This window comes from Eleutherodactylus coqui, chromosome 4 (genome assembly GCF_035609145.1).
Source record: "Eleutherodactylus coqui strain aEleCoq1 chromosome 4, aEleCoq1.hap1, whole genome shotgun sequence".
NCBI classification, from domain to species: domain Eukaryota; kingdom Metazoa; phylum Chordata; class Amphibia; order Anura; family Eleutherodactylidae; genus Eleutherodactylus; species Eleutherodactylus coqui.
Window position 1 is genome coordinate 111,964,008 of NC_089840.1, and position 24,923 is coordinate 111,988,930.

General features: G+C 43.5%; 1 pseudogene; it reads left to right on the plus strand.

Moving 5' to 3' along the window:
• Window positions 1-24,923, plus strand: part of LOC136626519 (serine/threonine-protein phosphatase 4 catalytic subunit-like) — a 93,999-nt pseudogene that overhangs the window by 66,439 nt on the left and 2,637 nt on the right.

Below are 24,923 nucleotides of genomic sequence, written 5' to 3' on the forward strand. Positions count from 1 at the left end.
TTGAGGTGTAGCTAACATATTCGGGCAAGAGATTGGATGTAGGGGGTAATAGTATCCAAGCTAGAGGTGGTACAACAGGGTACTAGAGCCTCCCTACAAGGGGTCAGTTTTTTGCAATAAAATACCCTTTTGCTCTAATATTGTAATCACTTATATCAACTTTACAATCACACATAGAAAGTTTCATTCGATTCCTATAACTCCTTCTAGGGGAGGGATTGTTTTTGACAATGAGTTTGTTTGAAAAAATAGGCATGGCTTCGGAGACTCATTTGTCAAAATTTTCCAACCAGAAGTTGTTTTTCGCCTACTTTCCCCTTCTCCATGGGGAAGATACTAGTAAACTGTACATTTTGTGCCCCACTATGCATAGATCTACCCCATAATCTCTAATGTAGGCGCCCAGCTGAACGAGATCTGTTTGTCATGGAAAGTGGATTCCCGAAATGCCATCAATATGTGTGCTAAGAACTGGAAATTTGAAGTCTAGTAAATATAGCAGTAATGCAGTTTGCAGTCATTCAGAGATTCAGTGTTTGCACGCATCATAGCATCCACAGTGCGCGGTTTTGATAAATGTGGCACACTTTTTTTCTGCCTAGTCTTATCCAGCCTAACTTTCTGACAGAAATGATAAATCTCCACAATCGTATTTGTACCCATCTATAAATGACCGATCATTATTGAACATATTAGTTACAGGGAAACTTTAGTCAGCAATGCCTATTTTTTAAAACTCAATTGGGGGAATTTTTGATGCCAGTTTTCAGGCAGCTTTTTTTCCTTTCCACGCTTTGAAGTGCAACAAATTTATCAAATGTCATACGATGATGATAAATCTGATGCATCTTTAAATAGGCCTGGACATGTGGAGCCCCTTTGCACGCCACCCAACTACTAAAGTGACATTTAGAAAGTTGCATGTCATTAATCTGTCTAGAACCCTCGCTCCAATCAAACGCCGCCCCCTTTTTTAGACACTTTATAAAAGAGGAGTAAGAGGTTTAACATCTGTTCTCTTTGGCACAAATCAATAGTAACTTTGTCTAGTTTGATTTGCACCAAAATATGGCAAAACTTATGGCAGGAATCTGACAGAGCAGCAGTAAAAAATCTGCCCTGATATTCATGGAAAACTTTTTTTCATTTTTGGCTGTTTTTATTTTGGCAGTACTATGCAATTAAAATGTAATGCAAAATATGTTACTCTAGCAGTCATTACAATGGTTTAACCCCTTCCCATCCTGTGACATACTACTGTGTCGTGGCAGGAAGGTAGATACTGTGAGCCGCCATAATGGTATATTGTAGTTATGCCCACTTGCAGGTGTTGGCTGACACCTCACTGTAATAGAAGTGATTGAAGATTACTACAATCCCAAGCATTTAACCCCTTAAATGTCACAGTCAATACTCACTGTAACATCTAAGTGGTGTTACAGAAAGAGAGATGGCCCCTTCTGTCACTCCATTACCCCCTCGATGCATTTTCCGGTGCCAATGGGGTGCCAGCCTGGGAGACAAACAATGGCCCCACAGTCTGCCTATTAGACCCTGCCAGAAACACCAAAGCAGAATACACTGCAATACATATATATGGCAGTGTATTTCAGAAATCAAATTCCTCTATTGAAATCAGTGAGAACAATGCCTACAATACCAACCTGAGCCGCTGCAAAATGTACGGAGCTATCTGCTTCTGGTCCTGTATACAGTGACAGCAATCCAGGTAGCAAATGATTCATGGGGGTCCTGAACAGTGAATCACTGCCGATAACTAATCCTGAGCATAGCTCATCAATACTTCAAAACTGGATAACCCCTATATGGTTAATGATGAAAAGAACTACAGTACACCCTTCACTTTTGTAGAGAGCTGTGTGCATCTGCGTATACTCGCTAACAGAACGGAGAAGTGATTGGATTACAGAGCCTAGTATGACTAGCCGTTTCCTGTATCCAAAATGTGCAATGCGCTTAAATTTTAGTGTGTTCTTCAAAATGCCTCAAATGTGTATTTCTTGTACGTAGGACAGAAAACAGCATTTATTTCCAAGTGAGAGTTTCTTCAAGCTTTTACAGAGGAAGCAGAAAGGTCCAGTCATACTGCACTGCCAGCCCAAGATGCAGTTGATGAAGGCTTCAGCAGAATGCTCCCAACCAGTTACATTAAGGTCTTATTCACATGACCGTATTTACGCAGGTATTTCAGCATGTTCAAAGAATGCAACTAAAACATGACCATGCAAAGCATTGTGTCAGGACTCAAACCGGGATGGTTTTTTCATGCTGCCCGTATTTACTGACAGTTTCCCTTTAAGAGGATGTCTAGAATTATAAAAAAAACCTGACTGGTTTCTTCCGAAAGTAGCACCACACCTGCTCCCAGGTTGTTGTTGGTATTGCAGCTTCAATGGAACCTAGCTACAATACCGGATACAACCCATGGACAGCTGCGGTCCTGTTTTTGGAAGAAACCACCCATGCTTTTCTAATCCCAGAAGCTCTTTTTAGCCGATCTATTTGTAATATTAAATGTACTTTGTAATTCAACAGTAGAAAGTCATACATACAGCGTGCCGGTTACACGGGATCTCCATTTTCTTTGACCACTTAGAGCAAATGTTCAGTAAGTGAGAGAAGTCAGGTATATTTAGCGATTATCTACACATTATGATAGACTTGTGCCAGGTGCTGAAAAAGCAAATCTATATCCCAATGTAAACAGATAATGCAGAGCTAACTGGAAATGAATGAGTACTTTGTTTTAGACGAACAGTAAGGTAGTGTTAGACACAATAACCTTTGCTAAGAGGACAGTACGTAATATGTGCTTGGAATATACTTTGGCATTTAGCTATGCTTCCTTTTCCTCATACCTAATAATTGTGCGTAAGTCCTTCTCTTGTAAAATCTCTCACCTTCTGACACAATAGAAACCAATTTCCTGACAGCCATTCTATGTTACACGGAGGTAGTCGTTGTCACCTGGTCACCAGCAAGTCACTGCGAGATGATGATCTTCCTCCACCTATCCTTTCCGTTTGTAGAGACTTGCCCGATTTAGTCTACCATATGTCTGAATTTGCTAATCACAACTAATTTGCTTAGTACAAAATACGTGTCCGTGCCGTATTATGGCTTCTGTGTTTACATCAACTGCAACCTGGCTCAGCATTCTATGAATGTTGTAGACCACAAGTGTCAAAATCAAGGCCTGTGACAGCCCTCCATGCCATTTTATGTGGCCACAATGAGACCTGATGCAGAAGGACTTTCATCGGAGGACACAGCCAGCGCTTGGCAGAGGGAGCGGCGCCAGCACATAGAACAGGTGCCATCTTGGATTCTGAGCTCCAGCGCACAGCTCTATACTGCTCAGCAACTCACAAGTGGTGGCACAGCTCTGACAGCCCTACCCAGGCACCGTAGCCATTCTCCAAGGTAGGACAGTAGGCTGGCCGATCAGCTGATGGACGGAAGTCCTTAGCGATAAATCCCTGTCCATCAACTACTGATAGCTGAGGTCATTAGTTGAAAAGAGCCCAGACTACCCCTTTAACCACTATAGTGGTTTAAATAAGAGATTTCCTTTAAATGACTTGGAACCTCACTTATGTTGAGAACAGGGAGTATCCCCTGATCCATGCCCCATCTAATGCGGTGCCCACCAACCTCATGTTCTGACAGAGACAGAATTAAGAGGTGGCTCTGCATGTGTGCGGCTCTCTCCAACCTGCTCTATCGGAGTCTGCATGGATGTTTTAATGCAGGAGGTCTTAAACACCTAGATTCAATAGCACTTGTATTTTATTGTTATACTGAATATAATAGAAGGGCCTTGCGTAGCGCAGACAGCAGTTTGCAGTACTAAGCTCTCGCTCACTACCTGAAGGTAGGAGGTTCAATCCCTGCATGTTTCAGGTAGTGGGCTCAAGGTTGACTCAGCCTTCTGAGGTCAGTAAAGTTGGCTTCAGGTATAATAGAAGTATGGATCAATCTCCTTTTTTCATAGAAGTATGGATAAATCTGCTCAGCTTCTCTTATTCTATAGGTCATACATGACAGGTTGCCTTTCCATTTGCCCAAGGTCTCGATGTCAACATGACAGGAATCAGGAGAGAAGTTTGGTTGTCAGAAGCTATTTGTACTGCAGCTCGGATTTGGACCTTTAACTTCAATTGGACAAATATCAAAATTGAAGTAAGATATTAATAAATGATTTTCATATTTTTAATGTATGTTAAAGGGTCCCTAATTTTCTTCTGACATGTCATCCAAATACGTTAGTTTCCAAATTTATTCATATTCAGAAGACTTCATTTTCACTGTGACGTTTGCCAATGACTGAATTATTGTTTTGGAGCTCTATTTCTCGCCTATAAGACAATGTTAGCTGGAAATTAGATTTGTTTCTCAGTATTTTAGCCTCCAAAGGTTGAGAGGGGTTTAGTTTCTGCTTTTGGTGAGCACCATGTACTTGTGAGGAAACTTGTAAAGCCATGAATACTCCTGTCTGTACATGGTTATCTTTTCCTTCTGGAGAAGACTCTGCCTTTGGCTTATACTTGTCCTGTTACAAGGAATGGTAACCAGGTCATATGCTTGTAAAAGGAGGCATATACTGGTTGCTCCCCCACAACTGTTAACTCCTGTTTGATGTTTCATACTTTGTAAAACACCACTTTAACATTTTGCAGACCAGGATAAAGGGCTGTTCTCATCAGAAAGCCCCCTGTGAAGTAAGTTTAACTCTTTCCTATTCTATGTGGGTCTAACCCCCTGAGCACCAGGTTTTATTTATCTATTTGACTTTCCATACACATGTGACCCACTTTGGAATCCCACTGACACTCTCCGTCCTTGGATATCCTTGTAATGAGGGAAATCCTTGGCCATCTCAAATTGAGTATCCGATAAGCCATCTGGGACTTCAGGTGTGACTGTCTATCCCTAATCTGGGTGGATCTGAAATACCAAGTAAGTCATCTCCATTTGCATACTAAATTTCCGACTGGAGCATGTATGACCTTATAGGTCTTTTCACACCTAGTAGGTGCTCTCCAAAATCAGAAACTATTCCTCTCCCGACCCACATCTTAGTTTTTAAACCAAACCAACGTACTGTACACTTATGGGCGGCAAAAATCCTGAAACAGCTGTCTGGTTACCTTTTCCTTTTAGTGAAGACTCTGCTCTGGGCTCCCAGTAATTTTACAAGGCTTGTTTAAAAGGTCAGACATTGACTTGCAGGAATGCTACCTTCTAAATAGGTGGCACTGCCAAGGCATTGTATCACTGGCATAACTATAGGGGATGCGGCTGCAACCGGGCCCAGGAGCTTTTGGAGGCCCATAAGGCCTTTCTTCTCCATATAGGGAGCCTAGTACTATGAATAAAGCATTATAGTTGGGGGTCCTGTTACAGGTTTTGCGTTGGGGCCCAGGAGCTTCAAGTTACGCCTCTACATTAAGGGGTTAAGAGACGTTAGGGGGTGCCAAGATAAACGTTTGCATCTTCAAAGACAGCAAATAGGGCACTGTAATGGGAACTCTACTTAGAAGAGGAAATCTTGTATCTACAATTCTAAATGTTTTATTTTTATGAAGTCTGTGATTTCTTTTAGTATAGTTCTAATTGATCTGGTTCTAATTTAAGATTCTGCTTCTAATTTAAAACTTTGTTTTAACATGTTCGTGTGGACATCCCTCAGATACACTTCCAAATGAGAGATTAGTCGCTTTTTCCTACAACTGACGACCTTATCACTATGTTCCTGCTTTCTTGTAAAGACCTTAAGACTTTCCTCCCACTGACACTGAAGTTAATTTTAGATTTTCATAGGCTTTACCAGCACAAATAATTCCTTCTAAAATGTGATGACTAGAGGTTCAGGGCCTTCACTGAAGAGCATTAGGATGTAATAACAACATTGATTTTGCAAATCTGGTAGTTGATTGATGAACAAGAAAGAATAGTGCTGACATTGCAGATAAAAAGACAAAATTCATAATAGAATATTTAGTGATAGTGATTTAAAAAGAATCCTAGTGACACAGTGACATTACGATGTTGCATTTTCGGGTGGGTTTGTGACTATGTGCATTAGGTTTTGGCGCTAGAGCTGACTTGGAACTGTGTAGTAAGAGTAGTAAGATGCGCACACAATCTATTAAAAGTAGGTTGAGAAAGCTTTCTTTGAAAATGACATGTCCTGAGTAATATTTACTTACATATCCTCAACCATCTTGTATTCTTTATCCACAGCATATAATCTGTTCATTTGATTCTATCCATTCACCATAGTTTTGGAAATATGATTGATGTCTGAATTTCATTATATACATAAAATGTTGATTTATGTAACGACTGTGGATGTGGAACCACTGTGTCAACCTACCTGGTAGGTAATGATCCAAGCCAGTATGCTTGACAGCCGACTCCAGCGTGGGAGTTACGATACCGGATGTATGAACTCCATATACAGATGAAACTAGGGAAAGTATCTTGCCCTGAACTAATAACCAGGAGAGGGAAACCCCTGCCTATAAGCAGAGCACTCATCCTGATAGGGACGATTCTACGGTCTTCCTCTAGGCACTGACTGATCCTGACTGGACAGAACACCTATAAAACAAATGACAAAACAATACAGGGGCGTACAGGAACAAAGGAGGTGCAGGTTGACAAGGATAAACAGAGAAACAGACTCACAAGGATAACAGACAGCTGGATACACGAACGGAGGACACAGAACATGAGCAGAAAGCAAGGTAGCAAGGAAACTGGTGGCTAAACGTGGAGTTATGGACATGAATCACACAACAACACTACAGCACTGTCTGAAAGGCCCAGGGCAGCTACATTGGAAGGTGATTAGAAGTGGTACATCAGCTAAGCAGAAGACCCAGAAGCAATTAACCCTAGGAGTGCTGGAAGATAATAAATGTAAGTCCAGTGAACAGAGAGCAGGTCAACGCCCTCGCCTGCCAGACATAGAAGCAGAGGATTGTGTCTGAGCAGTGCACCTAGCAATTTAGTTGTTCGTTCTTTTCAAGATTCATAATCAATATGTTTCAGTAGTTATTAAAGAATTGCTATTCATAATCATCATTTTCTTAGATTACAGGTGATTCTTAATTAGCCTTGGGTGGCTTAACTAATTTACTGCAAGATGAGTCATTACTGATGTTTCATTTATGTGACTGTGGTTTTCTATAGTTTGGTAGGTCCACATTCAGGGAGAACTCTTTACAAGTTAACTTATTACTATACCGCTATTCGATCGCCGTTTTCTTTATTCTCGTAACATAACCTACTATATTAAACTGTCAAGGCTCACTAAAGGCATAATTCTCTCTGACAACACTATCTATTGCTAATCTGCCATGAAGTATACCTAAGCCTAGACTGTTTTTGCCATAGATCTGATGCATTCCTACTGCAGAAACATCCTATTCTTGTGACAAGTAGCACTATGGACACTACCATGAGTCTGGTTCTTGTAGAGACTAATAATGTGGGGACAACTACAGGTATGTGGTGACACTACCATTACGGTCACTGCTATGAGTATTGTCAATAAACAGGCGGTTGAAAAAGTATGAGTATTTAAGGGCATGTCTTGACAGCATGTTCTGCGTGACACATGTACATGAAGAGGGGCACCATTTCACTTTTTACCTTAACTTGTAGCTGAGTTGTAATATGTTTTCTAAAATACAGCAGAGTCTTCTTAACCACTCATTTGCAACTTGTTTCACATCTGTAAGTTTTGACTTGCAGGTGGTCTTGCCCATTTTTCTGTTGCTCTGCTGTTTGCAATCCTTTTCAGGGAGGAAGTGTGTATTCTGCCAGTAGTACGCTGTCCTGACTTCCTTGCCCTTACTTCCCATATCATATTGTACTGTCTGGTCCAATCAGCAGGAAGGCAGTATCTGAATGCCTGCCCCTCTGCTTTCCCAGGGCAATCAGGCATTTAAAAAAAATTCTGGTCAAATGGTCAGTAAACTCATTATAATGTGTATGTAAGGTGTGCACACACACCTACATGCTGTAACAACAGGAAAGGCAGAAACTGTGGAGATCGGTATCACAGTGTCTGCAGATCTGTTGGCCTGTAAGTGCACAGGAGCTGCCTGTGAAGACAGCCCTCCCCCTGTTGCTATTCAAAACATCCCTGTGTATTGTTACTATGGAACCTCTGTACCTAACAACAGAAAGTGGATTGCAGAGAAACTGGAAGAGAAACCCCTAGTGGCAGCCATTTCAAACATGATTTACAGTGGTAAAGCAGCAAAATTGTTAATGCAAGTATATTACAGAAATGAGACTAACACAAGCTAATAGATGAACAGAAGTTGTCTGAGAATTTAAAACCCCTTTAAAGAGTGGAAAACATAGAGTCCCCCCCCCCCCCCCCCATAGTGCTGATAGCATCGTCTCAAAATGTGAGACTACTTTTACAACAGGTGAGGATAAATGTTAATGAACCAACTCATGCAACAGTCATTATCCAACCATATTAGTTCAGAACTCTGATTGGCTTTTAGTTGTGAATCGGTCTCACAGATTCTAAGGTTACACCCTGCTGGGGATTCCAACCAGGAGAAGGAGCATGAGAATCACACTCAGCAGGGGCGGATTGTTAAATTAAAACCTAAAGGCAAGCACACAGAGGAGTGTCAATCACAAACAGGCAAATGATATGGGGAATGTGAGAATTATCCTACTGACACTGGTTTGCCAAGGCATTGCATTTCACATCCAGATAACATAACGCCTTTTTTCAATCTGGTAAATTTTGAAGTAGATATATGTAAGAAGATTAGGGCATTATGTTTGTAGATATACCATTACCTACACACTAATATGAGCTCCACGCATGGCTAATTTCAGCCATACATGTCATATATGATCTCAAATTATTGTCAGTGTTCCCAATCAACTCTTCAGAATGTAAAATGCATTTACAGATCTATGGCTGTGCAGGAGAGACATTTTTTCTGGAATTCGGGTTCGGGAGATATTAATTAGCTGCAGAAATTTAAAGGGGTTGTCCAGTTGTAAACTATTAATGGCGTATTCTCAGGATAGGTAATCAATAACAGATCAATGGGGTCGGTTGCCCAGAACCTCCACTGATCAGCTGTTCGCCTGGCCAATGTGTTCATGTACTGATCTGATTTCTGCAGAAAATGGACAACTCTGTTCTCACTGCATTGGGGTGGCTTGGTATTGCAGGTCAAATTTTTATTAATTTTAAAGAGAACTTGGCCTGCAGTACCAAGCCTGGCCACTGCAGTGAGAACAGAGCTGTTTGCTTCCTGCAGAAATCAGATCAGTGCTTGAGCAAACTAGCTCAGTGAACAGTTGATCGGCAAGAGTCCTGGACAAAACTGATCTACTGCTGATGACCTATCCTGAGATTATGCCATCAGTAGTTTAGAACTGGACAACAGCTTTAACGCAGGTATTTAATTCCTTACCCATTCACCGTAATGGAGAAGGTGGCTGGTGTAATTATTAAAATAAGCGATTTAACCATCTCCTTCCAATGATATCACTGATGATTGAGTCTGATGCTCACTGCTGTGATTGCACGGTTTATGTGACCACTTTCAGGGCTGACAGCGTGGGCATTGGGAGACAGGTAAGTATAAAAAATACTCCCCCGCACTTTTGGGAATCTGTCCTATGAGCACAATAACTTAGTTTATAGTGCTCACAGCCAGTGACAGGTTCCCTTTTATACTTTACTGAAAAATAGTGTCTATCCACAATTGGATAACTATTCTAACATCACGGTCCTATTTACTGCAACGGAGGGCACAGCGCGGGCAGCAGCAGCTGTAAAAATAGGGTTAGAATTGCAAAAAATACCATTTTAATAATGAACCTTAAATAACTGGAAATGTAAACAATGTGAAAGAGGAAACTCTGTATATCAGTTACAAAATAACACAGAATTTACACATTTTTCTGGTTTGCAAAGTATGTGAACCCTCGGAGTGGCCCACCCTGTTATTGGAAGAAAACAGGAAGTCCTTGCTCGGGCAACTGACATCAATGGACAAAGCACTATCATTTTAGGAAGCACCTATATTTAAGCAGTCAAGGATTGCGAGGACCAAAGTTCTACCCACTGCTACATTCTTGGCATTGTGAGAAATCTGTCAAGGAACTCATGACAGGCCAAGCATGCACGCTGCTCAACTTACTACAGCTTGTAATGGAAAAGAAAAGTAGATTAACGCTTTCCAATCCAATTTGTATCCTGGTTTTCCTAGGGGGCTTACTCTTTTTCTGCTGTTATACAACAGCGCTATATGCTGGCTAAAGCCAGTACTGCGTGAGGTGACACGTTGGATAGGCTCCGACAGCAGAGAGGCTGGCAATATACAGTAAGAGAACCCCGACGGACGTCTCCCAACATCAGAGCTGTACAGCCTTAAATCATAATGTCTTCAGACGTCAGACAGTGGATTGGAAAGGGTTAAGATTTAATTATTGTCCGTTTAAAGGGGTATTCCAGGGCGCAGAATAGCATTTCAAAATCTAATGTACATCATTACAATAAGTCATTCTGTAATAGCTTTACTCTACCCAGTCTATCTACTTTATTAATTTTCCTTCATCTGAGACCTCCGCCTGAAAAATATCTCCACTTCCTCTGACATGTCTGCATTTGCTGCATCCTCCCCTGTCCATAGCCTGCAACATCCCGTGAGCAGTGCATGATGGGAGGACAGGAGCGGAAGCACTGCGCTGTATTGCTTATGTGCAGTTCAGAGTGCCGGAAGGTCCAGTCTGCTTCAGCAGGGTCTCTCTGGCACTGAGTAAGAGGAGGGTTGGTGCTGGTAAGTTGTAGGACCTGTGAGCTGTGGGTGGAGCTACAGTGCTGGCCGGTAAACAAGCTCTATGCATGCTGGGAGATGTATGTAACCATCTGCTTGTTACATTTACTAAAGAAGTGATGCATGTAAACACAGCGGCAGATCGGCAGCTGCATGGGTACTTAGCTGTACCTCCTAGATTTCAGAATTTTCAGATTTTCCATTTTGTGCCTGGACACCGACTTTAAGCTCATTTAGCAGTTATTGCTGCAGGACGTACATTTATGTCCTGGAGGTTAGGGGTTTGTATGGAGGGAGATCGGGGTCGATCCTGCTCCATACAGTGTGGATGCCAGCTGTTTCTTATAACCGACACCCGCCCAAAACAGCTGATCGGAGCTGTTAACTATGTTCGGGGTTCTCGCACAGCCCCTGCAATGAGATCGCAGGGTGCTGTGTTGTTACCATGGCAGCTGGGGGCTTTTTCAAAGGCCACAGGGCTGCCATTGCAGATTGCCTATGCCTCCAAAATTATACTAATAGAAACTACAGGTCAACCCGAAAAAAAGAGCCCTCGCACAACTATGTCAATAGAAAAATAAAAAGTTGTGGCTGCCATAAAAAAAATAAATATCTTAAAAATTAAAAATAGTGCAGCAAGGAAAAAAAAACTATATAAATTTGGTATCGTAGTAATCGTACTGACCCATAGAATAAAGTTATCAGGTCATTTTTGTTGCAGTTTGTACGCTGTAGAAAAAAGACCCCCAAAGATGCTGGAATTTCATTTTTTCTTCTCATCTCTCTCTAATTAGAATCTGTTTTCAGTACATTATATGGTACATTAAATAGCACCACTGAAGAATACAACTCGTCCCGCAAAAAACAAGCCCTCATACAGCGACGTCAATTGATAAATAAAGGAGTTATGGCTTTTTAAAAGGGGGGAGGAAAGAATGAAAATGGAAAAAAAAGGGCCGCGTCATTAAGGGGTTAAATATGTCTATGAGAGTGAAATTCGCCCTTTTGGGGCAATTTTTAAAAAGTATAATATTTTAATTTCGACTTATGGAAGATGGAAAGGCAGTTCTACACTGCTTGGTTATTTGTTTGTGTTGGACTTTAGCCCAATAAATTATACTTGTGGAATCGTTCCAAGAGGTTACTTACTATAAAAAGATTGTGAAAGACATCAGTGAGCAGATGCCAATAACAGTGCGGGACTACAAGTCATGGACATTAGCATTGTAGGCATTGTGGTATTTATTAGGGGACCTCATTAGAGCTCAAACCAAAGGGGTATTCTGGTACTTTTACATTTTTGTTATTGATGACCGGCAGACCTGCTCTATCTGTCTGTGCATTTGCACACCAAAGGTCCCCATAGAAGTCTATGGGGGGTGCTCAAATGTGCGCGCAATGAGCAACGGAATGTGCAATACACAGCGCAATTCCATGAAGAATAGAACACATCTGGAACTCATTAGGCTAAATAACCATTATTATCGGGGGTGTTTTATTCCTGCGCACAAGCGAACATACCCTACAAAAGGCACAGTAAAATTCACAGATAAACACGCAAAAAAGCCTCATACATAGCGCAAATATGTTTCCCTGAGGTATGCGCAAAAACAAGTACGCCCATGTGATGGGGGACTCAGAGGACATCTCCCAATGTATGAATGATTGGATTGGATAGAACAGGTGTAGAGCTGTATAGGGTTATTTTTTCTTTAATTCCAGTATTTAACCCTTTCACTAGCAGGAGTTTCTAGATATTTTGCACATGATTTCAGTGGGTTTTCAAAAAAGCTGAAAGGTTTTCGTTTTCTTTCCTTACATTTGGTTTACGTTTTTTAAATGTAACAAATAGCTCAGTCTGCATCACCAACTGCGGTCACTGCAATGCGGACTGAACGGTTAAGCTTCTGGCTCCACCTACACTGGCAGCTGGCCCAATAACTGCTGGTGGCTGGGGATCCCGAGTGCCGACACCTGCCGATCCTACTACCTGGGGGTACTAGTGGATTGTAGACTAAACCAATGTAACCAATGCCAGTCAGCTGCTGCAAAGGCAAATAAAGTCTTGGGGTGCATCAAAAGAGGTATAGGGGCGAGGGATGAGAACATTATCCTTCCATTATATAAGGCACTTGTCAGGCCTCACATGGAATACTGCGCACAGTTCTGGTCACCGGTGCTCAGGAAAGATGTTACAGTGCTGGAGGGGGTTCAAAGAAGGGCAACTAAACTAATACATGGAATGAAGGAACTGGAATACCCAGAGAGGCTATCCAAATTGGGATTATTTACCCTGGAAAAAAGACGGCTAAGGGGCGATTAAATAACTATGTATAAATACATGAGGGGACGATACTAGGATCTCTCCCAGGATCTGTTTATACACAGGACTACGACGGTAGTGAGAGGGCATCTGCTACGTTTAGAGGAAAGCAGGTTTCATCACCAACATAGAAAAGGGTTCTTTACTGTAAGAGCAGTTAGACTGTGGAACTCTCTGCCTGAGGATGTGGTGATGGCAAAATCCATAGAGGAGTTTAAAAGGGGACTTGATGTCTTTCTGGAGAGGAAGAATATTACAGGATATAAATCTTAGGTTAATTGTCAATCCGGGTATATAGGCAGGTAGGAACTATTAGGGGTTGATCCAGGGAACAGTCTGATTGCCATTAGGGAGTCGGGAAGGAATTCTTTCCCCAAAAGGGCTGATTGGCTTCTGCTCTTGGGTTTTTTTTTGCCTTCCTCTGGATCAACAACACAGGAGGATAGACAGGCTGGACTAGATGGACATTGTCTTCATTCGGCCTTACGAACTATGTTACTATGTTACTATTGATGACCTATCCCGAAGATTGTTAGGCTGCCCGTCCTCAGCCGTGACGGAATATCGCAAGTGGAGGGAGAAGAGGGAGGAGGGGGGAGAACTGACAGGTCTCCGCGGTGAGCCTATCAGATAGATAGGCTCACTGTGGAGAATCGCAGCAAATCACAGCATGCCGCGATTTGAATCCCACGAGTGGAGAATCATTAGGATTCTCCAGTCGTGGACGTCAGGCTGTGCTTTCCATAGTTAAGTCTATGGGAAGCATTCACTGCGTTACCCACGGCCGGATTATCGCTGCAGATAACGCAGTGACATATCGCCTGTGGACAGGAGGCCTTAAAGGGGTTGTACGAGAATTTCAAGTTATCCCTACTGCTGAGACCTCGCTAATCTCCTGCCACTGCGGGGGTCACTTCTTTCCCCTCAGTGATGTCATTATGAATTGAGCGCTGGCTGAGCATTTGCAGTCATTGATTTCCATGGGGCTGACAGAAATAATTGAGTGGGTGCCGTCAAAGTATATTGGCAGTCTTGTTGAAAGTGAATAGAACAGTAGCGGGTTTGTGGAGAGGGGATAACTTGAAATTCTGGTACAACCCCTTTAAGTCCTAGTAAACCACTTTTAGGCTGGATGTAGCCACAGAAACACTTTTACCAGTATGTATGACGATGAGTGTTCATGCTGATGATCTGAACGCCTGCAGTATACTATAATTGTCACATGCAGTAATATGATATAACTGATTGTCTGTCATCACTGCAAAATCTAAGAGTCAAAAAGGTTAAAAATACAATAGAAATGATTCACAACTAGATGACATCCTAAGGGTTGGGACCTTTCTTGGAACAGTACAGGACATATCCCTTTGTATTAATGACAGAATGATCTTAAATAACACTGACATTAGAGGTTAATGCAATTATAAAAGATCCAAAGGTTTCTGGACATTGGAAAATGCTATTTTAATACTTGGAGAATAAATAGTCTAGTAAGTGTATTGTTTTTACTATGAGGGAGAGGACTATTTAAAGGTCCACGAGATAAAGCAACTCATAAATAGATACTTAAGAGGTCCTGAGAGCTCTCCTGACTTGTTTGTTTTAGCAAATATTCCTATCCACTATGAGAGGACAGTTCTAGAGCATTTTTTCTTAGAACCGTATGTTGTGTCCTCCTTTGCTCTTATAATAATGACCCCTTTAACCCTCCACTCAATAATATTCAGCACTTTAAATCCCCACTCAGTATTAATATCACCTTTATACCCCCATTCGTCAACAAAGCCCTCTTTATGCCCCTACTCTTTAATAATGCCCCCTTTATGCCACTCCCTTTAATAATGGCAGAATTCTGTAATCTTGACCTTTTAATGCTGTAAAATAAAAGAATTACTATAGTCAACCCAACTTTTGCCCCCACTCCCTCTCCTTCATTTCATAAACTCTCCTTATCCTTCCAAAACCTCCAGCCAGGCATAACACTAAAAGTCTAACTCTTCTAACTCACACAGATGTTCTAGTCCCGCTGCGATGCTTCTGTATGGAGAGAGCATCCCAACTCTTCACCCATGGTTCCTGCGCTACTACACATACTGTGAGAGTACAGTGCAGGAATCAGGGGAGGAGTCAGGATTTTCTCTCCATAAAGCAGCATGGCGGTCAATCTGGAATGTCTGCGTGAGTTTGAAGAGGCTTTTAATATTGCCACCCAGCCAGAAATTTGGGAGCCGGTACCCCACAGCAGCTAATTATTTCTTACTAGCAATTAATATTTCCAGCGTAAAAATAATTTTCAGCACTGCTCTCTGCGTGCAAATACTGGCCAGTCTGGGGATTCACTGGCTGGATGGCAACCCTGCGAATGGTGTCACGGCCCCCAAAAATTAGAGTTACTAATTACAGTGATGGCGAACCTTACCACAGTATGACATTGAACCCCCCTCACAGCGGACCACAGTATGACAGTGACCCCCCCACGGCAGCCCACAGTATGACAGCGACCCCCCCCACAGCAGCCCACAGTATGTCAGCGACCCCCCCACGGCAGCCCCCAGTATGACAGCGACCCCCCAATGGTGGCCCATTAGTGTGACAGCGACCCCCACGGTGGCCCATTAATGTGACAGCGACCCCCCCACAGCGGCCCCTAGTATGACATCGAACCCCCCACACCGGCCCTCAGTATGACGTCGACCCCCCCACAGCTGCCCCCAGTATGACATTGACCCCCACACAGCGGCCCACAGTATGACAGCGACCCCCCCCCCACAGCGGCCCACAGCATGACAGTGAACCCCCCACCCCCACAGGGGCCCACAGTATGACAGCGAACCCCCCCACAGCGGCCTATAGTATGACAGCGACCCACCTCCCACAGCGGCCTAAAGTATGACAGCAACCACCCCCCACAGCGGCCCACAGTATGACAGTGAACCCCCCCAAACAGCGACTCCCCATGGTGGCCCCCAGTATGACAGCAACCACCCCCACGGCAGCCCATTAGTGTGACAGCGACGACCCCCACAGAGGCCCATTAGTGTGACAGTGACCCCCCCTCCCCACAGCGGCCCATTAGTGTGAGAGCAACCCCCCCCCCCCCACAGCAACCCATTAGTGTGACAGCAACCACCCACCCCCCTTCCCTGGGAACCATATACTTACCCGCTCCTCCTCTGCTGGGCGTTGCTGCTGGTACTGATCCCGGTGCACACTGTGATGTCAGTGTGCTGCCGGACGCGTTCTCCCCCTGCTCTCGCAGAACTAAGTAGTAGGAAATGTCGGGGGAGGAGGATCCCGGCTGCACACTGACGTCACAGCGTGCGCTGGGATCGGCGCTGCTATCAGCGGCGCTTAGTGAATGGCGGCAGGGGAGCCGCGGCCTCTGCCGACATTCACAAGTGGTGAGCGGCCGATGGCGATGCGTGCCAGCAGGGAGGGCCCTGCGTGCCACCTCTGGCACGCATGCCATAGGTTTGCCAACACTGACATAGGCCTAGGAAGGGCCTAATGTTTAGGCAAGACTGTATTGTAATGCTAAGACGCTGCTGTGGAGAGGAGTTAGAAGGAGCTTATAATAGCGGGGGGGGGGGGGGTGGGGGGGTCGCAGAAAATGTGACGAGTGTGGTTCTAACCATGTCTGCAGACTGAGGGATCTGCTGTAAGTGATGTGACAGAAATCCGCCCACTCCAGCCCCAGCTGTACAGAGGGACAGAGATTTCCAAGCTGAGGTTAGTGGACAGAGAATACATCTATCTTGAGATCTGAGGAGAGGTTCCTGGACTGTGATCATTGGACACAGGATAAAAGGGTAATTTACTGATCAGTGGGGATGAGACCAAGTGTTCATCCATCTCCGAAAGTCCGTTGAAATAAATGGAGCAGCATTTGTGAGCACTGCTCTATTCATTTAGGGATGCTCCAGAGGGCTGTTTTGGGGATCAACAGGGGTTCCAGTGATCGGACCCTCAGTGATCAGTAATGGTATTGTTTATAATTTTATTCGTTACAGCATGGAAATCATGTCATGGGCATGTTAAATGTTCAAGATCATGGAAGGTTGGGACTCATGGAAGGTAGTTAAGTAGTGGCCACAAGGACCAATAGAAATGCAAAGTGGTCTTTGCAAAGGGATGGGTACATATCCATGAGTTATAGATAGGGCTGGCAGGCTGTGGCAGAGACCCGCAGTTGGTATAGTAGAATATAGTGGATATAGTAGGGTAGGCTGCATAGCATAGAGTCACTTTGGTACAGAACGACCTGGTAGGAGCTCCTGTTTAAGGCAGCAACATACGGTCATTCCATGTGTATTCTTTTAAACTATTTTTATTCAATTTTTTAATAAATAATTTACAATCATGCCCCAACAGGAACAATGAAAGGAGAGGAAGGTGAGGGAAAGGAGAGGGGAGGGTAATAGGGAAGAAGTGTAATTTTCACTCTCACCAGTTCTGTCTTTATAGAATACTCCAGAAGTCTGTAAGGTTCAGAATGTAGAATCAGATGGCTTGGTTAGAGTAAATGGAGGTGAGACATTTGTTTCTTTCAAGAGCATTGAAGATAATCCACAATCTCAGAGAATGCAGTACTGTGGCTTAAGATACCGGGGCAATACTACTCAATGCAAGTGCAATTGAAGAACTCAGGGTAATTTTGTTGAGGTTTGAAAGGGAAAGTCTTTACATTATAGGGAAACAGGTTGGGAGAGGGACCAAAAAAAAACAGAGAGCAGGAAGCAGAAAAGCCTCGGTCAAGAGCATAGTCTTATAATAATAGGAGACCCACTCATACTCATATCCTGTAATTGTTCATGTAAAAGTTGGGTTCTGATCAGTCGAGACTAGAGATGAGCGAGCACCAAAATGCTCGGGTGCTCGTTACTCGGGACGAAATTTTCGCAATGCTCGAGGGTTCGTTTTGAGTAACGAACCCCATTGAAGTCAATGGGCGACCCGAGCATTTTTGTATATTGCCGATGCTCGCTAAGGTTTTCGTTTGTGAAAATCTGGGCAATTCTACAAAGTGATGGAAACGACACAGCAATGGATAGGGCAGGTGAGGGGCTACATGGTGGGCTGCATCTTAAGTTCCCAGGTCCCACTATTAAGCCACAATAGCGGCAAGAGTGGGCCCCCCCCCCGCACTGTCAGCGTAAAGATCGTTCTCCTCTGCCATAGCTGTAACAGCTGTGGCAGAGAAGAACGATGTTTGCCCATTGAATTCAATGGAGCCAGCAATACAGCAGGTTCCACTGAATGCAATGGGCTGCCGGCGATCGCAGGATGAATTGTCGGGAAGGGGTTAAATATATAACCCCTTCCCTGCAATTCATCCAGAAATGTGTTACAATAAAAATATATACCGGCGTATAAGGCGACCGGGCGTATAAGACGACCCCCCAACTGTCACCTTATACGCCGGCAATACAGTGGAGCAAAGAATAAAAATCATTACTTACTTCTTCTGACGTTCTGCGGCGCTCCTGCAGGCTGTTGCTCCCTCCTGGTCCACGGCAGAGTATTGCTTTCTGGAGGCAGGGCTTGAAATCCCCACCTCCAGAAACACAGCCAATCACAGCCATTCAATGACATCATTGTCATTGGCTGTGATTGGCTGAAGGCACGTGTGTTTCTGGAGGCGGGGATTTAAAGCCCTTCGTAGAGAAATCAATGCTCTGCCGGGAACCAGGAGGGAGCAACAGCCTGCAGGAGCGCCGCAGAACGTCAGAAGAAGTAAGTAATGATTTTTATTCTTTGCTCCACTGTATTGCCGGCGTATAAGGTGACAGTTGGGGGGGTCGTCTTATACGCCCGGTCGCCTTATACGCCGGTATATATTTTTATTGTAACACATTTCTGGATGAATTGCAGGGAAGGGGTTATATATTTAACCCTTTCCCGACAATTCATCCTGCGATCGCGGGCAGCCCATTGCTTTCAGTGGAACCTGCTGTATTGCTGGCTCCATTGAATTCAATGGGCAAACATCGTTCTTCTCTGCCACAGCTGTTACAGCTGTGGCAGAGAAGAAGGATTTGTCTTCTATATGTTCTCAATGGGGTCGGCGCTGCTGCCGCCGGCCCCATTGAGCGCATATAGAGAAGATTTATGGCCTTAAGAAGGACCTTTGGGGTTCTTGAAACCTAAAATACTCCTAACACTCTCCATATAGCAACTCCAACACGATAGCACTTTCCCTGAACTAATGTCAGAATGCATCCGTAGCGAGCCGCGGGAGGGGCAGATTTCAATACTCGGGTGACACCTAATCTCGCCAGCCACTCACTGCAGGGGGGTGGTATAGGGCTTGAACGTTGCAGGGGGAAGTTGTAATACCTTCCCTGTCTTTCTATTGGCCAGAAAAGCGCGCAAATTTCTCAGGGAAGAAAGTGAAAGTAACCCGAACATCGCGTGGTGCTCGTTACGAGTAACGAGCATCTCGAACACCCTAATACTCGAACGAGTATCAAGCTCGGACGAGTATGCTCGCTCATCTCTAGTCGAGACATATTGATGTGTTCTGTCATAATTGGCTCTCCAGGAACAAGGTGGTATGTTAAACACAATAATACAGTTTGGAGCATATCCTAAGTGGTGAGATGTTGATGAAAAATTTGCACAATGTGAAGAATTGCTTAACTTTTTGTTCCTTTCGGAGGGCAGCTTCTATCCAGTCCTTGTGAAAGATAAGGGTAACTAAGTCACGAATAGAGGGTGAGTTAGGAGAGATCCAATCTTGTAGGAACAATTTTCTGTCAGCAGCAGAGACAAAGTAAAATATTTTCTTATCTACTAGGGTAATTTGCATAAGCCCACCCTAGAGGAATCAGCTGATCTCTAGTAATTTTTTTCACCTGGACCCAAAAGACCTGGCAAAGCCCCAGGCAATGGTAATGGTTTGCCTCAGGGTGAGAGCCTTTGGGCACAGAGGAGATTTGTTCCTGTCCATTGGATGGCTGCGAGAAGGTGAGATATAAGCACGATGTATCAATTTAAGTGCCATATCATAGTACATAGAGGGTAGTCATCGGGTTGCTTTATAGGTGATGCCATTCAGGTCTTCTGGTGAAAGGCTTGGGAAATGTTTTAGCTAGTGTGAAGTTCCCTTGTGATATTCGGCATAATCCAAGTTAGAGTGGAGAAGATTTTTCAGTAGCCTTATCTTGCAGAGCAAGGAGGGTATACTTGTGAAGGTATGTACAATGTAATCGACAGTGGTAGGGAGTGCATACGCTTTTATGTAGTGGAATATGTCCCCACTTCATATATTACATTTATTCTGTGCTGCTGAAAAGGTGAGCATGTGTGCAGGCCATTGGGTAAACATGCCCAATAATTTCCAAGAGTGAAAAATATTTTGGGGGCTGCCAATCTGATAAAAGGGTTACCTACAAAAGGTAAATTTATAGAGTAATAGGTATTATGTCTTAATAGGCATGTAGAGTATTGCCATGCTTTCACTGTAGATAGAATGAGGGGATTAGAGCTTAGTTCCTCACGGATGAGCTAACTGGGGCATGTAATAAACAAAGTGGGGAGAAAGGCTGAGCAAAATACTCATCTATTGATGTATCTGTATAAGAAGAGGAGGGTTTAATCCAATTTGCCACAATACACAGAAGAAAAGCCAAATTGTAATGACGAATAATAAGACCCCCCATTGGGCTTAGGTTGTGAAAGGATGTGAAGAGCTGTTTTTTGTTTTTTTTCCCCCACACCAGATAAAAGTGCATTAAGCTTTTTTTCAAGTTAGGTTTATAGATAGTTAGGTAAGGATTGTAGTATATATAGTAGCTTTGGAAACATCTTTAGGAGGCTAGCCCTACCAAAAAAGGATTAGGTTAATTTTTTCCATTTCTGCAAGGTAACGGTGAGGTGGGCAATGTATGGGACGATGTTTATGGAATACAGCTTGTGTATGTTTTGAGGGATGGGAACTTCTAAATATTTTACATGGGATCTAGCCTGCTTAATTGGTATGTTTTCACCCCATAAAGGACTCGCGGGGCCCTGCAAGACAAAGGCTTCTGATATTGTCCGGATTGATTACAAATCCAGAGAGTTTCCGAAATGTATGTATAAAATCAAGGGCAGGTTGCAGCGTTTGTGATGGATGGGTTAGAAATAACGAGATCATCCATGAACACCATTAATCTTATTTCCCAAGGAACCAGTGATATTCAATGCAAAGAGGGTTCAGTCTGTATTAGGCGGATTAGTGCATCTAGGGATAGATACCAGATAAGAGGAAAGAGGGCAGCCTTGTCGTATGCCATGATGTAAGCTGATTGGAGGAGTGCTATAGCGTTTCATAATAATAGATGTCTGAACATTGGAGTAAAGACTGCCTAAAAAGGAAAGAAAAGTGGATCCAAAATTTCTATATCAAAGGGTGGTTTGTAAAAATTGCCGTAAGACCATCCCAAATGATTTCTCGGGGTCTAGTCTGAGAAGCGTTGGAGGGGGGGATTTGTCCTGGGCGTGATGAGATGTTGCAATGGTCATTCTAATTCTAAGGACCCAAGCGGGGAGGGGGTCAAGATCACAGGTAGTATGATCTGTAACCTATTTGCTAGCAACTTCGTGAAGATTTTCTAGTCTTGGTTTAACAGAGAGATTGGTACAATTGAACTAAAGTGGGGTCCTTGTCAGGCTTTGCTAGTAGTATCAGACGTGCCTCGTGAAAGTGTGGGACTTGTAGGCCATCCATTATAAAGTAATATAAATTTGTTGTAATATTGGGGTGATTCGCATACTTAGAAGTTTATAGTATTCCCACGAGAGACCTGGAGTCTTGTTATTTGGAAAGGACTTTATGGTTTGTATGAGCTCATCTTCAGTGAACGAGCTAAAGAGGTATTCCTGATGTGTTGATGAATGTTTGGGGGGATGTTCAGTAATATTTAATAGGTCCCACGAGGATCGAGAGTTGTAAGGAAGGTTAAAATATAGCGTAGAGTAGTAATCCATATAAAATTGCTGAATAGCAGGTGGTGAGGATGTATATCCTGACCCATCAGGTAATTGCAACTTCAGAATGGTATGTGTAGATTTAGGGAAGAGGTTAGGTGTGTCAAAAGCTTCCCAGCTTTGTTTCTCAAGTGAAATAATTTGTTTCTGGTAGTATCAACTGCCCATTGTGCCTGGCCTCTCACAAATGTCTCCAGCAATTGTTTAGTTCTAGATAAGCTTGTTTAGATTCCTTTCTGTTAACCCTAATATGATGGTCATGTACATTTGTGAGAGCTTGATAGAGGGTGTTATATTTCCTGGCTTGATTCTTTTTATAATGAGACACATATGACATAATATGTCCCCGTATCACCGGCTTTTATGTCCTCAAAATGAGTCTGGGTTCATTGAGGTGAGATATATTGTTGTCCAGATAATGTTCCCACTCTGCTCTGAGAAAATTTTTTTAATCGTCAGATTCTTTAAAAAGATGATGGTAACAGATGATTTTTACTAAATGGGCTGGACATCTGGGGGTCTATGATCATACAAACGGGAGCAAAAGCAGGCTGTGTGAGAGCAGCCTAAAGGCCCATTTAGACACGACGATTATTGCTCAAAAGATACCCGTTGCGTCTAAATGCCTGCCATTGTGCACTTTTCATTCATCGCTCACTTCTAATTTTCTAGAAATGAGCGATGACTCTTATCAGTGGTGCAGGCTGATAACCTAGCCAACAGTGCTGATAAGATTCTCTCAGCTGGTATCCTGCTGGCAGTTCTCAGCAGGACACCAGCTGAAAGGGCGGAGGAGAAAGGAGCTGTATACAGATGACAGCGGTCCAGCTGTCTTCTGTGTACTCCGCTTGGAGCTCTCAGCTGGATACCAGCTAAAAGTTCAGAGAAGAAAGGAGCTGTATACAGAAAACAGCACTCCAGCTGTCATCTGCATACCCCTGCTCGGAGTGCTCAGCTGGATACCAGCTGAGCGCTCCAAGAACACAGCAGCTGTATACAGAAGACAGTGTTCCCACTGTCTTCTGAATACAGCGGGAGCCTTCATTTACACACTAATAAGCGCTTAAGTGGCTAATTAGCTACTTAAGAGCTTATGCTAAGTGAATATTTAAAACTGTCACTCAAACTTTGAGCGAATTTTGAGCGATCATCTTGCCACGTAAATGCACACAACGATTCTCTCAAAAGATTGCTTTTGAGTGAATTTTGAGTGATAATCAAGTCTAAATGGGCCTTTAGGCCTTACCGTGATTAGCACACACACACGATTTGAAACGCCACGCTAACTGCGGAAAAACGCTCTCATTGATTTAAATGGGGCTACGCAGAACTGTGCTTGAATGCAGCATTCCAAATGTCACGATTTTTCTGCACTGTTTGCTCTATTTTCATGCGTTTTAGCGCTTTTTAATGCAGCTCATCACCCATCACAATGATGACGTGTGTTCGAAGCGCTGTGCAAAATCATGGTAAAATGCTGCAGTTTTGTACGCAGCGTTTTGTGAACCCAGATGAGTTTAGTGGAAGTTATATTTCAGGACATAGTCTATATTAAATATAATAGCTGAATAATGGAAAACATCCAAAAACCGATGAATGAGCTGATCACAAGGTGGCAGTAGGAGGCTGTGTTCCAAAGTATATTATAGACTGATGCTCAGTTAGCAGTATGGAAGGGAGCTGCACCAATGCCAAACTTTAAGCTTGACATTGGGGAGCAATCTCCCCTTTGTCAGGTTCGCTGGAAATGGCCTATAATGTCTTCAGGGTGCACCTCTGAGTAATGTAGGTTTCACAACAGTGCAGCTTAGCAAACCAGGGTATGATTTGGAAGGTAGCATCCCCTTCTTTCCATGGAATAATGGCACCGCCAGTATTCTGCAGTCCCAGCAAGATGGTGGCATCAGAAGAAACCCCTGACATGTTGGAGTGTTCATTGGCTAATGAGAACTAGATCCAAGTGGTCAGCAACATCCGTGGCAAGAAGGAGAATGTTGATCTGTGGGCATATCATGTTCTGGAGTCTCCCTGGTGGTCTTGTTGGTCTGCTGCCTTACGTGAGGACAGTCAGGCCTGCAGGCTGTCGGGAGTGACATCCTCCTGTGCAGCAAGAGCCCTCAGATGCTCAGCGAGCCATGGCAAGGAGGTCCCCACAACAGATGGTGAGAGGGTGCCAGACCACAGAGCAGTGGTCAGATCTGCTACAGAATCTTCAAGGTGGTTGTCAGGATAGCATGCCTGCTGGCTCCCTCTCTGTCCCATAGGCCGGCAGTTAGCAGTCAGTAGGGTTCGCAGCTGGAAGGTACAGATAGGTTGCTGTCTCAAGTAGTATGGATCTACCTGAGAATCCCTTCAAAATAGTCTAGAGGGTGCATGGAGTAAGCTGGGGTCACTTTTAGGGTATAGTGGCTTGAAAAATATGCAGTTGGCCACCAAACATTAGTAATTGAGGAGTTCCTACTCCACACGTCCTTTCCTCTTGGTGGCAGGCTATGTCTCACCATGACATATTTATTCAATAAATTTAGTGCGTTGCAACATGTGTCTTACTTGGGATCCCTTCTTACCAACACATTCTAAACAATGGTAGCTGTCTAAGGACATACCAGTTCCTTGACTGCCGTCATTACAACATAAGGGCGCCTACCCACTGGCGATTTTTTTTCCTTTGCGTTTTGCGTTTTTTCTCAAGAGCAATTAGTATAGAATGTGTTCTTGTCCATTTGCGTTTTTTTTTTCGGTCCGTTGCAATTTTTCACATAGGAACTGTCAGT